The sequence below is a fragment of the Triturus cristatus genome, chromosome 7, assembly GCF_964204655.1.
Source record: "Triturus cristatus chromosome 7, aTriCri1.1, whole genome shotgun sequence".
NCBI classification, from domain to species: Eukaryota; Metazoa; Chordata; class Amphibia; order Caudata; family Salamandridae; genus Triturus; species Triturus cristatus.
The window spans coordinates 762,361,135-762,375,832 of NC_140590.1; the positions used below are offsets into that span (position 1 = coordinate 762,361,135).

Here is a 14,698-nt window from a genome sequence, read left to right on the forward strand (position 1 = left end):
CAAATCTCAAAGTTCAAGTTGCTACAGGCTACGGCACATAAGGAAAAAAAGAATTTACAGAACAGATTCTAACCAATATTGAAACATAGTTGAGGGCCTTTAAAAAAAAAAAGCATAACACTATAATAATACACAAATTGTTCCTAAACAATACAGCAATTTGTATTGTTTAAAATTAATGAACACTTTTAATAAATTAGCATTTTTAAAGCACTGTTATGTTTTTTAAGCATCTTATCTGATGTATCTCAGTACATTTGCAATATGTTTTATGTTTCATAGAATGCACCCATTGTACTCTTAACTCATGTTGAAATCTTTGCATTTAAATGAGTGGCTAAACAGCCACACAGCACACATTATAGTGTTATCTAGTCTGAGCATCTCTGCTTTCTTTGGGGCATATCAGCAACAACCGGCGATAATTATCGCTAAGCACACTTAGCGCTAGGATAATTATCGCCGGATATCGCCAAATTTTATCGCTTAGATAGCGTGCTATTACCAACGCTTATCTCAAAAGCGATAAAATTCCAGACGCAAGCTTCCAATTGTGCTATTATCGCTGGAAATACAGCGATAATCGCACAATGTTTGGCAATAGCTTGTTGATAGGGCAGGGCAGACTCAGCCATGATATACACCTTCCATTGGCTATCATGGCTAAGTCAAACTAAAAGCAGGTGTAAGGAAAGTAGCGATAACCAAGGTTAGTGCTACTTTTCTTATCGCTATGCTTGTTAGCGTGCCCATTGATAATTGGAGAAATGTCGCTTAGCGACATTTCTCCAGTTATTTTGAGCTGGAACACCCACTTTGCATCTCATTAGAGATGCAAAGGTGGGCGTTATAGGAAAGGGCGCTAAGGCAAGGATTCACGCAATAGTGTGACCTTGCTGATATAGCGATAAAATTATCGTCGCTTTTCGGCCGAAATCGGCTTCAAAAGCGGCTATAATTTTTTATCGCTGCCTTGTTAATATGCCCCTATGTTTGTTTAGTATAGGGCGCAGCAATATTGTTTTCCTGAATTAATAAGACTTCTTTTGTGGTCCATTCATTTGGTACACACTAAGCACAATTTACACAATTGTATGCCAAATACAATTTACAAAACAACTAAATATTAAGGGGGTGATAGGATTGCTAGAAGTGTCACCACTAGAGCGAAGGCTACCAGAGGCTGGAGTGGCCAAAAAATTAATATCTCAGCCAAAAAGATTTAGAGAGCCTGCCTCAAAGTCGGATGGGAGAAAGACAGGCCCAATAGTAAATGGGTTAGGGGAGGAAATATTTACCTCTCCCTTCCCCCAGAGAGTTATCAAAAAGATCTGGTTTGCCTAGGTCCAAATGAACATTTTCCAGTGTGCACTACATAAGTGTCAGCTGTGCAAATTTGGGTGTGATAATAGTGAAATGTGTCCATGAAGTTGTGGCTGAGAGGGTACTTTTATCCACACACCGAGTAGTTGCTTGATTATAGAGAAATACTGGGCGTAGGTTGCTGAGAAACGTGGGTTCCACTGGCAAACCGAGATACAGCACAATGATGGTGCAGCCCATCACCGCCAAACATTGAGGAATTGACCCCACAATATGAACTGGTGTTTCGCAGTGGACAGATTGGTATATATAGGTAGGAGATGTCCCAAGAAATTTGAAAAAAATCTTGGTAGATATGTAAAGAACAAAGGGGCATATCAGCAAGCTGGCGATGAAAAATTATTTTATCGCTTAATCAGCAAGGTCACGCTAACGCGTGATTCCTTGCTTTAGCCTCCTTTCCCATAACGCCCACCTTTGCATCTCTAATGAGATGCAAAGTGGGCGTTCCGTCCCAAAATAACTGGAGAAATGTCGCTAACCGACATTTCTCCAATTATCAAGGGAATCGCTAACCGGCATAGCGATAAGAAAGGTAGCGCTAACCACAGTTAACGCTACTTTCCTTATGCCTGCTTTCACCCTGACTTAGCCATTATATCCAATGTAAGGTGGATATAATGACTAAGTATGCCCTGCCTTATCAGCAAGCTAACGCCCAAATGTGTGAGATTATCACTGGATTTCCAGCGATAATCTCACTTTTGGCTGTTTGCGCGAGGAATTTTATCGCTTTTGAGATAAGCGTTGCTGATAGCATGCTATCTCGGCGATAAAATTCCACGATAGCCGGCGATAATTATCCTAGCGCTAAATGCGCGTAGCGATAATTATCGCCGGCCCTTGCTGATATGCCCCATAATGCACTTCACTAAGTAAAAAGAGCAAGTCAAGCAAAGTGGGAAGTTATGCAGCATGGCACTCTCAGCTAAATGCTAAGTCATTACAAGAACTCGAAAATGTATCCTGGGGTGAATATTTCATTGCTGAAACTGCTCACAACTGTACATGTGGATTATTGTATCGTTACTGCAATATGTACATTGTGCAGGGACTCCACATTTTCCCTTTGTAATGTCATGAAAAGTTCACCAATTGTTTGTATGAACATAAAAATGAAGAACTCAATACAATACATGTATTTTTAAAAATTGTATTCATCCTATAAACTATGAAATCCTTGATTGAGGTTCACCTACCTTTGTTTATGTAACCAAATGTACATCCATGGATGTAGCCAAAATTTGGTAGACTTTATTTAATAGCCCAAATTAGATTATATACATAGGAAACATATCAGGTAACTGTATAATGTGGTCCAACATTGTCATTGAGTTGTTCTGGTGACATCATAAACCATAAGGCCAAAGACTGAGTGATTTGTAAATGTCATTAGAACCATTGGATGGCACTAAAGGACCATATTTATTACACCTGGTACTGTTATTTATTGTATATATCAGATATTTATTTTTGTATAGTTATCTTAAAAAGGCTGTTTACTTCTAAGTGCAGATAATAATGTCACGGAGAGGAATTAGAATGGTTGGGTCTTGTTTACATTTTATGTTAATAGATGGTTAATAAAAACCAACAGCAATATCAATGGTGATGGTCAGTAGATTTAGGCAATCCTTTGATTGCAACGTTTACTATATATTTATGGATTTATTGCATTTGTCACAATTTGAAAATTTTGTAGTTTGCCAAAAATGTTGTTTCTCAGATGGATGAAAATAATACCATACACAGTGCCACATAACTAGCATTTTTGCTGCATAATTATTTGTGTATAATTTGATCCCCCATGCCACTGAATCCTAGTCACCCTGACAATGTTAAAGCGCTTGCGGAATGCCATGAGCTTGATAAAATCTATATTGTACAGGTAACTAGGAAATATTTTCCATATATCCCAGTTCCTTGTGAATTATGGGTTTTGATACTATTGCATTTTGTGCAATAAAGGCACCAATACATGATGTAAATACATATACCAATTTTGGTTTCTATGATCTTGTACTATTTTGCACATGTGAATCTTATGGGTTCATTAGGTGATATTTCATTTGCACTTGCACTTTATTTATAGACATACAGTGATCATTACTTGTGCCCACTCGGGCAATATCATGATGTATGTCTGAATTGTCTAAATTGGGCAATATGAAGTACATAAATCAGGATCAAGTAGGATGAGTAATATGCTTTTAATGCCAAAAAAAGAGTTTACATTGGTTTTACTTTTTTCTTAAAGCAATTTTTTACCATCTTATTCGAAACATTTAGATTATAACATTGAGTATTTGCATTTTTATTCATATATTTAACATTTATTTATTTATCTATATTTATTGGATTGCAAAGTGCTCATGTTGCACATATCACATGTTGGGTCTGTTTACATCATAATGAATCATCAGCAACAGCTATTAAGCAGAGTAATGAGAGTACTTTCACTATGTCTATTATTCTATCGTCACTGTTTGTTGTGCTGTCACTTTAAAAAGGTTATGTCTGCCCCTTAATGTGTCATGTGATCAAGGCCCCACGAGGGCTGAAACACGTTATGGCTGGATGCATGGGTCGAAAATAAATTAATTGCACCATACCTTGGGTTTGCTGTGTCTTTGTTCTGACAAAAAAGAACGAAAAGAGACATTTCATCGATACGGATTCACCGAGTATGCTTCCTCGGTATCAGCGTAACCCCTCCTCCCACCTTGTGGCATTGTGGCAGGAAGCATCCATTTCCGGGTTTCCTGGAGTGTTTTTTCAACTTCCGTAAGGAGTAGCCGCCTTGAGCCCCCGGACGGCAGGATTTCCCTACCGAAGAGTGGAATCGGCAATGATATCGGAGGATCCGACTTTCGCCTGACTCCAGACAAAGGTAGGGACGCGCCATCATTCCGGAGAAGGAGTGTGTTGTGAGACATAGCGCTGATATTAATCGAGCGCATTGTTCACATTGTTGTATTATTTCACAATCGAACCCCAACAAAGACGCACCATGACAGCCGACACGCTAAGGAGCCGCGAGGCAGAGGCGAGCGGCATGTTTGATGACTCTCCTAGCGGAGAAACTGTAATTAATCCCACGGTTAATATTCAAAACACTCCGAGCACAGATATAAAGGAAAGATTCAGATCCTTGGAAAAAATAATGAAAGCTGAACAGGCAAAGTGGTGGGAACATCGGTCCCTGGTGCGTTATTTAGAAGTTGGCAGGATCCCCAGGGGACTACGTCTAATGCTAGCTCCTAGTTATGAGCAGCTCGACCCACGTATGTTGGCAGAATGCAATTTGGAATCGTCTAGAAGGCTTGTTGAAATACTAGTTAAGTATGCTGCGAGTGATCGAGAAACTTTGCAAATTAAAATTGATGCCCTAAACGCCGAAATAGACATGTTGAATGCCGGTGATATAACAGTCAAATATAGAAATGAAATGACGGTAAGACTAACTTGTGAGGAGGAGATCATTAAAAAAAGAAAAGCCTATAAGTTCCAACGTGATAAATAGGACTACTAACATGAGCAAATATTTAAATTCTCAAAAAAATATGATAATGTCAAAGCTACAAGGAAAACATTATCTCTCCAACCTGCAACTAATGAAACTAATCAACCAGAACCAAGTGCAACATCAGTCTCTGATCTTAGCTCAGCTATTGATAGTGAATCGGACAGTGAACAGATCAGAGCTCAACGTTTGGGGTTTCACAAGTTCACCCTGGCGCAAGAAGTAGATTGCTTGCGCCAGGACCGAAGGCAAACACTACGCCCCCGTGTCCAAAGTGTAAACATCGTCATAAATGTAACAGCAAACGATGGGAGAGACGGAAACGAGCCAATGAACGCAAACACAAAGCAGACCAAGAGAGTAAGGAAACAATGGAGGCGCAAATAATGCCCAATGATTCAGAATCTGATTTACAAACTATCATAAATCTTACCAACAACACTCTCTCAAAGAAAGAGATGGAAATACTTTTGTTAGGACTTTCATTCAGCCCTAAAGGTGATTTCAACTATGTGCAAACACGTGTTGATGTTTATAAATACGTGCGCAAATTAAAATTGAGCAAATTCCATCTGCTTCAAAGCCAACACAAGACTAAAACAAATACAACTACCAGCCCTTCCATTCTTACAGCTGGGGATATGGAACTCCTCCAGAACCTTCATCAATTACACAATAATAATGATGATGTTGAAATTTCATCCAGTCAAGTGATATCAAGAACAACTATCACAACTTCAGGCTTCAAACCTAAGTCCACTTTCTGCCCAGTCATGCTGAGAGACAATATAGATGTTTTCACGATAAATTAACACTTGAATTGAAAACTCTATATCACAAACTACGAGCGTTAAAAAAAGCGCTATACAAGCAGAGACAATGCATATTATCAGTTGATGATTAAACTACAAAACAACAATAATATAATCATCAGGCAATCTGATACGGGCGGAAACATTGTGCTTTGGTCAAGAGAGCTTTACATGGAGAAAGCCATGAGCCAACTCAATGATAGAGACTGTTACAGACGTGGTACGATGTTGGAAGTAAAAACAGCATGGAATAATGTGTATTCAAGTCTGTTGGCTTGGGAAAAGTGCGGGCTTGTTAACATCTGATGAATTCAGATATTTAAAGAATGACCACCCTGTGATGCCTGTGGTTTACTTTATCCCAAAGATTCATAAAGACAAAAGTAAACCACCGGGCAGACCTATTATATCAGCACGTAACAGCATCATAGAAAACATGAGCAAGTATGTAGATTTTTATCTGCAAGAGTTCGTGAGGAGTCTACCTTCTTTTATTTTGGATACAGGTGACTTACTGAGGAAACTCGACAACATTGATTGGAATCCGAATGACTTACTTATTCCTTAGATGCTACGTCATTATATACCAGCATACACCACAGGGAAGGCCTAAAAGCTGTTGAACATTTTTTGAACACCAGACCTATTTGTTTTTACAAACATAACAAGATGATACTAACTATGATTGCTATGTGCCTGGAAAATAACCTTTTCTTATTTCAGAACCAGCTCTTTCAGCAGGTTCGGGGCGTGGCTATGGGGGCCTGTTTTTCCCCCTGCTACGCTTGCTTGCATATGGGGCTGTGGGAGGAACAGGTCCTCATGACTGTCTTTAATGATGTTCTGTCTAACAACATTATAAGGTGGTTCAGATATATAGACGATCTGTTGATAATATGGAGAGGCACAGAGGAGGCAGCCCTTCATTTTATTGAACAAATCAATAATAACAATCTGAATCTTAAATTCGCTGGTCAGATTAGCAAAGTATCAATTTGTTTCCTGGATGTTGAGATTTATGTTCACAATGATCAGCTCTATACCAGGCTCTTTCGCAAGTCCACTGCCGGTAACACTTTACTGCATGCAACCAGTCACCATCCTGCTCACCTAATCCGCAGCATTCCGTATGGAAAAATGCTCCGGATAAGGAGGATATGCGGGCTTGACTCAGATTGCCTGGCAGCACAGAATGAATTCCTTAGGAGAGGTTATCCCATGGATATAATTGATAAAGCCATGTTACGAGCAAATGCACATGGTAGAACGCAGGCACTGATTGGAAAAACTGGTATGATAGTAAACCAGGTACCTGAGAGTACAGAACCTCCAAGATTAATACTCACCTATAACACCCAAAACAAAATCATACGCAGAATGATTAACAGGAATTGGGCGTTGGTAAAAATGACCCAGTTCTAGGTGATGTTGTAACTAAGTCCCCCAACATAACCTTTAGAAAATCTCGATCGATGAAGGATATGTTGGTAAAAAGCAGCCCGTAAGTGAGGAATTCTGTCAATTGGCTTGGTGCCAGCTAGGGTTTTATCAAGTGTGCAGTATGTAAGGCTTGCAAACATGGTATTAACAAAACTGAATATTTAACACCTTTCAGTAGTAAACCTGTTCAAATCACCAAAAAACTGACATGCAAAACCGAGTTTGCCGTTTATGTGCTGGAGTGTCCCTGTGGTTTACGATATGTAGGTAGCACCAAGCTACAGGTCCATAAGCGGATACTCCAGCACATAAGGGCAATTGTCAATGGGGACAGCACATACCCGGTTGCCAGACATTTCGATGAAAGTCATTCCAAAAAATCCATGGATCTCAAATATTTTGTGTTGGACTCGGTCTTCCCATTGAGAAGAGGGGGTGACCGTGAAGCATTGCTTCGCAAACTGGAGACAAAATGCATTCTGGAGCTAGATTCTAAGACTCCTAATGGTTTGAACTCCAGTGAGGATTTTTTTACATATCTTTGAAGTTAGGAGTCTGTTCAAACTGCCTTGAAATTCGTCGTTGCCTTATTTTCAATTGGTTTTAACCAATTTTGGTTTTTATGATTGTTGGACTTGGCCCTTCTGGCAGGTTCACCCCTGAATTTTTTTTGCTTTTTACTGATGACTTGGTGTGGTAATTGTTTGGTCTCTGCGCACTTTCCCTGTGTCCCAGGGTAAAGTGCGTGCGTGCTCTGAGTGCATGTGGTGAGATAGGCCTGCCCTCCCATAGGAATGCATGGGGAATGTATGTGTCCCTAGTAGTTCCTGATGCGTGGGGGGTGCGGGCCCGAGTTTGGTATGTGCGGACTCGTGGGAGTGAATGCTGCGCGATGATGTGTGCGGCGTGCATGTACCTAGTGTGGAAGTGCCACTTCTAGAAGTGGGCACTTCGGTGTGCAGTGTGTCTGTCGCGTGATTGGCTTTCTTGCGCAATTGTGTTCCTAACCTGCACCTCTGAATGTGTTTATGCGTCATGTGCTTTGCTTTACACCTCTGAATGTTATGCATCATGTGTTTATGTGCTTAGACCCCTACAGGTATAGTGATACTTAGGTGGTTGTTTTCTCCCTAGTACAGGTGGTGCCAGTGAGGTCCCGATTCCCTGCGCAATATTTTCCTAAGGTGGTTAGGGTTGCGTAGGTGGTACTTGCCTGATACCAGTAGTGACTGGTTGTGTGCTAGGTGTAATTTTGTGCAACAGTAATTTTATTTCCTATGTTCTAAGAGTGCTAATCCCGGACAGTGGTCCAGGTGGCCCTGTCCCCTGTATATATAATCCCTTGTAAATTCTGCCCGTGCCTGTTGGCACATTGTAGAGTGTGTGTTTTTATCTAATGTGTTGTGTATAATACAAAGGCTATTTTTATAGAATACCTTGTGTGGAGTTTCCTTTGTGGTGGGCCTTGGGTGTTGTTGCTGGGTGCGCGCGCAAACGCTTTACACATCGCCTCAGAGATAAGCCTGACTGCTCGTGCCAAGCTACCAAGGGGGTGAGCAGGGGTTATCTTTGGCGTGTAACTTCCTTGCCCTGACTAGAATGGTGGTTTCTGCCTGACTTTGGCGCAAGCCTTAGCCAACCAGAAATCGCCATTTCTAACAATGATCTTGTACTATTTTGCACAAGTGAATCCTATGGGTTCATTAGGTGATATTTCATTTGCACTTTATTTATAGACATACAGTGATCATCACTTGTGCTCACTCGGGCAATATCATGAAATATGTCTGAATTGTCTAAATTGGGCAATATGATGTACATAAACCAGGATCAAGTAGGATGAGTAATATGCTTTTAATGCGATAAAAAAAGAGTTTACATTGGTTTTACTTTTTTCTTAAAGCAAATTTTTTACCATCTTATTCGAAACATTTAGATTATAACATTGAGTAGTTGCATTTTTATTCATATATTTAAAATTTATTTATTTATCTATATTTATTGGATTGCAAATTGCTCATGTTGCACATATCACATGTTGGGTCTGTGGGTTGGCAACCCATGTTGAACTTTTGCGCTGTTTTGACTATCTGGCGTACGCGGTGCGGGCGCACGCTGAGAGGGACAAGTCCGGGGCTCTGCTGGCCTGGCTGGCCAACCCAGCGCGCAGAGGGACGCCGATCCTGGAGTTGCGGGATGGAGATGGGGTGGTCCACTACGAGCAGCAGGATATTAATGGCCTGTTTCTAGAATACTATACCGCACTCTATCGCAGTCAATTAGACCCCCGGGCGCTGGAGGAGGCTGACTTTCTAGATATTGAGCTCCCTCGGATTGCGCCGGAAGAGGCCGAGACACTGGGTCGGGATGTGGAGCTGGGGGAGATCCGGGGAGCGATAAAGTGGATGGCCAGGAATAAGACCCCTGGAACAGACGGGCTCCCTATAGAGTTTTATGCCGCATTCGTGGACCAGATGGCCCCCCGCCTGTTAGCCCTCTACAACAAGTCGCGGCGGGAGGGCTACTTACCTCGCACTACCAGGGAGGCAATAATCGTACCGCTTCTTAAGCCGGACAAACCGGCGTGGGATCGGGCTGCTTATCGCCCCCTCGCAATGCTTAATCTTGATTTTAAGATTCTAAGCAGTGTAGTGGCCAGCCACTGGATCAGGCCGGGTTTATCCCTTCCCAGAACACGGCCATGAATGTTCGCCGCTTATGTCAGTTGCTTCAGGATCCCGGGCATTTTGAGGAAGGGGCATGCATTTTATCAATAGACATGGAGAAAGCATTTGATAGCTTGGAGTGGCCGTACTTGTTTCGAGTCCTTAGGGCGTTTGGCCTGGGCGAGAGATTTGCGGACTGAACGAGGATTTTATATCACCTCTCGACTGCCAGGGTTCGCACGGGGGGTGATCACAGAGGCCTGCAGTGTGGGCAGGGGGACGAGGCAGGGATGTCCCTTGTCTCCCCTCCTGTTTGCGCTGGCAATAGAGCCCCTGGCGGTGCATGCCCGGTTGGGGCGCTGCTTTCGGGGATTGGAGGGGGGGGCCAGGTTCATCGCATCGCCCTGTACGCGGACGATCTTCTAATGTTCCTTGCCAATGCTGATGAGGAGCTGCAGGGGGCCCGCGATTTGTTGGGCAGACTGGGTCATGTGGCGGGCCTCAAGGTACACTGGAATAAGACATGCCTTTTCCCTGTTCGAGAGGGTAGAGGGGTACCCCCAAATATTGCAGAGGTGAGGTGGGAAAGCAACTGCTTGACTTACCTGGGGACCCGGATCTACCATGAGCCCCATGATCTACTGGAGGGGAATATCGGAAGAGCAATGCGGACCACCAGGGGCAATTTTGAATTCTGGGGGACCCTCCCCCTTTCAGTGGCAGGTAGGGTGGCATTGTTAAAAATGGTCACTCTGCCACGCCTTCTGTATTACTTCGGCTCCATCCCCCTATGGATACCGCGAAGGTACTTTACCCAGCTGAATACTATGGCTACGGGGTTTCTGTGGGGATCAGGGAGACGCAGAGTGGCGCTCACTACCATGCAGCGCCCCCGACGGGAGGCGGGTTTAGCAGTCCCTGACTTTGAGGCCTACTACCATGCAGCCCAATTTCAATGGTTTACTAAATGGATGGCCAAGGAACTGTGCCGGGACGGGGACCAGGGGGGATTGGGTCTGGATATGCGCCGACTTTCTCGGACGCTTCTCCAGCTCCCCGTGCGGGAGCGGGAGACCCCGCGGGAGCTATGGGTGGTGCGGCAGTGCTGGAATCAGGCGAATAGGAGGGCCAAGGTGAATCCTCCGTATGCTCCGGAGATCCCGTTGAGGGTCTGCGAGGCTCTGCCACATGGGGGGGATTGGCTGCGCCTGCGAAACTGGGAGGAGATGGGGGTCGCCACCATCGGGGACCTCTATGAGGATGGTGTGCTTTTGCCTTACCGGGATCTCCTGGGGCGGTACGACCTGCCCCGACAGGACTTTCTCTTGCATGCTGCTGTGACGGCAGCTATCCGGAAGCACTGGAGGAGGGGGATGGAGGAGCCTTCGACCTCCCTCCCTTGCCAATATGTCGTGTATGCAGCAGGGACGATTAAAGCAGTGACCTGCCTTTACTGGCGTCTCACTCAGGAGCTTAGGTCCTCCTTGGAGAGGTTGCGAACCAAATGGGAGGCGGACCTTGGGATGCCCATTGAGGAGAGTCCGTGGGAGGATCTAATGGAGCGAGCATGGAAGTGCTCTAGAAATGCGAGATTTCAGCTGATACAGTTTTATGTCTTCCATAGGGCGTACCTTACCCCACACAAAATTAATGAATTCTTTGGATCCCGCACCGCCTGTCCCAGCTGCCAATTAGAGAATGCTGAGTTTTTGCATATGCTTTGGGAGTGCCCCTCTTTGCAGGAGTATTGGGGGGAGGTAATGGCTACATTGGGCGACGCGACAGATAGAGATATTGAACAGACCCCGGGGGTTTGCCTACTACACTGGTTTCCCCACACTGCCCGCAACAAGGTGACTAGTAAATTTATTGACTTGGGACTAGTTTTAGCAAAGCGAGAAATCACCAGTCACTGGAAAGCGACCGCGGCGCCTAACGCTGCGCGTTGTTTGCGAGAGTTCACGAAGTGGGCTGATTGCGAAGGGACTCTTCGGCTCCAAATGGCCCAGAGTGCTGATAATGATAAAATGCTGCTTGCGGCTAGAGCGTGGGTGGCGTTGGTGGACCTGCTTAAGGCGTCGGTTGCCGACCCGGACTGATTTCCCACATGATTTCGCGACAGGACACACGCGGGGTCGACTTGCCCTTCCCGAGGGGGCGTCGGGGGTTGGGGGACGGCGAGGTTTGAGTGGCTACCTCTGTTCATTAGCCCCCCGGGCGGTATGATACCAGTGGACCAATCAGAGGGGCTCATCAGTGACACTGGAAGGTAGCGGAGGGAGCGACATGTCTGACGGGGGGGGGGGGGGAGTTGGAGAGGTCGGGGCGGGCGGAGGGGGTTGAGTTAATTTGTTATTTCTTGCGGAGACCTCTAGTGAGGCCTAGTAGGACACTGTTGACCAGGATGCTCTGGATGGGATTTTAGGCCGTGCCTAACTCGACACTAATGCAGTGGGGGAGGACTGGCAGACTAGTAAGAGGGTTATGGGATGGGGGGGGGGGCTCCTTCTGGGGACCTCGATACCACAGCCGCGGAGCGGGGTAGAAGCATGGAGAGATCTAGGAACAGCCCTGTCTTATCAAGGGGATGATAGAGGGGTACCGATATACTGGAACCTGATCAGGGGGGCTTGACAGGGGCCCTGGAGAGAGAGATTTGTTTAGGTATGTCCCACCCTGCAGTGATCACTGTAATGTTTTGTATTTTGTCTTGTCGTAATAAACTTGCAATAAAGTTTGTTTTAAAAAAAAAAATCACATGTTGGGTCTGTTTACATCATAATGAATCATCAGAAACAGCTATTAAGCAGAGTAATGAGAGTACTTTCACTATGTCTATTATTCTATTGTCACTGTTTGTTGTGCTGTCACTTTAAAAAGGTTATGTCTGCCCCCTTAATGTGTCATGTGATCAAGTCCCCACGAGGGCTGAAACGCGTTATGGCTGGGTGCATGGGTCGAAAATAAATTAATTGCACCGGGTTCGCAGTGTCTTTGTTCTGACAAAAAAGAACGAAAAGAGACATTTCATCGATATATATATATATATACACACATGTATAGGAGTTATGATTCTGGGCTTATTGTATCGTAGTTTTAAACTTCAATGGGGCATATTATCAAGGACGGTGTTAAAAATTATCCCCAGTTTAGCTGCAGAAAACTGCCGCTGAAGCGGCGATAATGGGCTTGATAATATGCCCTTGAGAATTCCAATAGAAGTCCATGTTCTGGTGTCAACATGGGCTTCTATTGGAATTCTCTGCGGCATATTATCAAGCCCATTATTGCCGCATTAGCGGCAGTTTTCTGCTGCTACAGCGGCGATAATTTTAACGTCCTGCTTGATAATATGCCCCAATGTTTTTCAACGTAAAAAGCTGCAACTGTTTTTTTAAAACATATACAGCTGTAAAGTACCCCTGCTTAGCAGCAGAAATGTTTCTGTTGAAGCAGATAAGGAGCGTGCTTCAGCCTGAACGTTCTGCAACTACATTGTAAAGTTCTGACAAACAAAGGGGCATATTACCAAGAAACGGCGTTAAAATTATTAATGGGCTTGATAATATGCCGCAGAGAATTCCCATAGAAGCCCGTGTTCTGGTGTGAACATGGGCTTCTATTGGAATTCTCTGCGGCATATTATCAAGCCCATTATCGCCACTTTAGCGGCAGTTCTCTGCCGCTAAAGCGGCGATAATTTTAACGCCCTGCTTGATAATATGCCCCAAAGTACCTCCCCTTTCCCAGAGCTAGAAGGGCATCAGAGAAAGCGAAGTCTGTAGCTCTTTGGGTGGTGGTTAAGTGCTTAAAAATGTCAAAAGAGGACAGATGCCAATACCTAAAATATTGGATCTCTGAAATACGTACCAGAACCCATTCATCTTCAGGGCTCACCCGTGCTTCTTCATGGCTCACCCACAGAAAACATCCTAGAGCCGGGTGTGGGAGCTGGTATTGGTGCTCAGTGTAAGGATGTAGCCTCGGTGCTCATGAGCTAGTATTGGTGCTCAGTGTTCGATGTTTCCGGCGCTCAGTGTAAGGAGCTGTTATTGGTACTCTGTGTTAGGAGATGTTTTCTGCGCTCAGTGTAAGGAGCTGTTATCGGTGCTCAGTGTAAGGAGCAGGTATCGGTGCTCAGTGTGAGAAGATGTTTACGGCGCTCAGTGTAAGGAGCTGTTATCGGTACTCCGTGTTAGGAAATGTTATCGGCGCTCAGTGTAAGGAGCTGTTATCGGTACTCCGTGTTAGGAAATGTTTACGGCGCTCAGTGTAAGGAGCTGTTATCGGTACTCCGTGTTAGGAAATGTTATCGGCGCTCAGTGTAAGGAGCTGTTATCGGTACTCCGTGTTAGGAAATGTTATCGGCGCTCAGTGTAAGGAGCTGTTCTCGGTACTCGGTATAAGCGCTGGTATCGAGCACAGGCAGTGACATGCTGAACGGAACGCCTCCATGTGGGTGAGGCCGCCTCGCCTGTTTGCACAAGCAGTTGCAAAAATGTGTGTGGGGGAGGGTGACAGCTGACGGGCGTAGACACTGAGTCCCAGGTGCAGTGTGAAGAACTTGCTGGTGTTGCATGCCTCTCCGTACTTGCGCATCCCCTACTGCTCCACTGGACTCGACCCTAAGAGAAGTACCTCCCCGGGTTTATCGAGAGGGGGTGCTCTTTGACTCCTTGTTGCTTGAGGTTCACTGTGTTACTCGGACCATGTTCTGTGGTGTTTGCTCGTCTAGGTCAGTAGTAGCGTTCTTATCCAAGAGCCTCAGTTTGTTGTTTACCCCCATCCCCGTTTTTGTTGCTCCAGGGGTTCAGCTGGCAGTTCTCGGTAACTCATTGCACTGCCCGCGCATGAAAAGCCAAGGTCACTCCCTT

The 14,698-nt window shown here is 44.7% G+C and overlaps 1 protein-coding gene across 3 annotated transcripts in view; it reads left to right on the plus strand.

Moving 5' to 3' along the window:
- The window catches only part of TMC6 (transmembrane channel like 6), a 340,145-nt gene that overhangs the window by 56,668 nt on the left and 268,779 nt on the right, over positions 1-14,698 (plus strand). Inside the window, exon 1 of one of the 3 annotated variants that reach the window (XM_085617503.1) lies at positions 14,344-14,559. The exons of the other annotated variants lie outside the window; for them this stretch is intronic. The gene's annotated coding sequence lies outside the window, so the exon portion shown is untranslated. Of the gene's footprint in view, positions 1-14,343; positions 14,560-14,698 lie in introns of those variants that run through there. 3 annotated transcript variants of the gene reach the window in all.